This window comes from Danio aesculapii, chromosome 3 (genome assembly GCF_903798145.1).
Source record: "Danio aesculapii chromosome 3, fDanAes4.1, whole genome shotgun sequence".
Lineage (NCBI taxonomy): Eukaryota > Metazoa > Chordata > Actinopteri > Cypriniformes > Danionidae > Danio > Danio aesculapii.
Window position 1 is genome coordinate 5,139,055 of NC_079437.1, and position 2,500 is coordinate 5,141,554.

The 2,500-nt window shown below is 33.2% G+C and overlaps 1 protein-coding gene across 1 annotated transcript in view; it reads left to right on the forward strand.

Annotated features, from left to right (window-relative positions):
- LOC130217782 (von Willebrand factor A domain-containing protein 7-like) overlaps positions 1-2,500 on the forward strand; it is a 14,327-nt gene that overhangs the window by 8,249 nt on the left and 3,578 nt on the right. The gene's annotated exons all lie outside the window — the stretch shown is intronic.

The window sequence follows — 2,500 nt, forward strand, 5'->3', positions numbered from 1 at the left end:
TACAGTTATTATCATTCTTCTACACTGTTTTGTATCCCCCTAACCAATTAAACCAAACATCCGCGATCGATGTAGTGGAAAATCCTCTCTCCTTACTCGTTTCGTTCTGTGCGCCCGTGAACTGTCAGCACCCCCGCACTGCATACCTACAGAGACATGCCTTTTGGGGACTTAAAAAATCGTCAGGGCGGGTTTCTAAATGTCCTAAAATGTCCAGGGTTTGACTTTTGCTTTCCAAAGCTGTCATTCGTTAATCGTATGTGTTTTTACATATTTTTATTGAAGCCTAATTTCGCTTGGCTTTGCAGCTGACTGCGCGCACAGTCGCGAGAGAATCATTCAATAATTCATTCTTGAATCTAAACGACTCAGAAAAACTTTACTGTATACTCGGAGAGGACGAAATGACTGGTCTAAACTGGCTGCAAGATATACCTACACCATTAGTAATCAATGCATTTGCCTTCTTTAAATAATCTACACGTTTAAATCTTGTAAATATGATTATTTAAGAATATTTTAGAGATATTCTGTTTTTATTCCTTTTTCTGTCATTCGTTTCTCACTTGCTGTATATTTTATTAATTTGATGATGTCATCAGGCTAATACATATAGGCTATTTTATATACATGTCTAAAATGCTTTTGTATTCAAGTTTGCTTTGAATTTGAACGATAGAGAGAAGCAGATTTGACCTGTCAGTGGTGCACATGGCTCCTGAATAGGTAAGAGAAAGTCTTTTTTAAGAGTTTTTTTTTTACTTTAACCCATTGAAAGTAAACAGTGTATAATATTATCAAAATAAATGAAATTATTGTAAAAAATTGAATATGTTTTGTTTGTCGCATGTAGGTAAATATTCATGTGATGTGGGTAAATGGTGTGTTTCAATCCGGCTACCACCGCAAGTATAATTCAAACCTGTGAGAAGCACTGATGGTATTGTATTTGTATGCTAATGTTTAATATTTAAGTTAAGTTTAATCAAACAAAGATTGCATTAAAACAATCTGTTAAATGCTATATTCCAGTTTTTTTACTCGCATGCATCATTTTAAAAACTATTTATCGGGGGGAAAAATGTTAGGCAAAACAAGAAACCATTTCAGACCATGGATCTCAAAATCTGTAAGGTGTGTGAAACGAGCTTTATTCATTATCTGGAATCTAAAGGTTCACAATTGCCTTTAGAGTTGATTCTTAGCTATTTATATTACTAAACAAAACATTTTTATTGGAGTTATTGAAATGTACAAAATGATCTTTACTTTTAATTCAGTAATGTTTTTTGTAATAAAGAAAAAATAATAATTTTTGATTCAATAATTCCCCCAATTAATATAATAATAAATTATTATTATATTAATATTTCAATATTAATATTATATTAATCGTATAATATTTTAATGGCTTTAAAGTAAGCACACACATTCCCCTGAGCAGAAAGTCATTTGATTCACTAAAGATGAAAATGTCATTTCAAATACATATATGTATATATGTGTGTGTGTGTATATATATATACAGTGGTGTAGTCGGGGCTATATGCACATATACTCAGTATGCCTACTTTTTTCCACTAGCTGTCTGGGTATTACGACTTCTGAGGATCAATAATTGCGTATACCCTTGGTATACTCACTTGTTTTGCTGATTAGACTTCCCTAATTTACATGTATTCGCATCTCCTTTAACTGTATAACAAATGTTTTTTTAACTCTCATCTTAATTTGTTTTTCAAAGTCAACTGAATGATGTCTCGCTGAAACGTTCAGGTAAAATTATGATACAGCATGGGCGAGTTGGGTGGGTAATAGTACACCACCTTTTTTTTTTGGACTACACCACTATATATATATATATATATATATATATATATATATATATATATATATATATATATATATATATATATATATATATATATATATAATCAGATTGACTTGAAAGTGATTTGCTAGGCCAAGCTACGACTTGACGTGACTTGAAATAAGCAGTGACTTGACTTGACTTGAGACTTGCTTGTGACTTGCACATGTGTGACTTACTCCCACCTCTGGTAAGCAGGTGTGTGAATATAAGCAGCTTCTAATGGTAAAAATGTATTAACTGTATTTGTTATAATCAGACTTGATGAAAACAGTCTGCAGAAACACTTTGATTGACGTTCTCCATTTGTACGTGTCATCAGAGGAGGAAAGCCCCGCCCACCAGTGACCATCTCTCCCTCATTAGCATCTTCTTTTGAATCTGCCACTATGCTGACACATAGGCATCCGTAGCTCCGCCCTCTTATGAAAGAGCACAATCTCATTTGCATTTAAAGTGACAGTCACCAAAATGGCACAATGCCTAAAAGGGTCAGTTTCAGAGTTAGAAAACATTATTAGTGTGGTATTTTGAGCTGAAACTTCACACACACACACTCTAGCAACATCAGAGACATACATCTATAAACAGAAAACATATAGGTCCCCTTTAAAATAGAACACAGCTGTT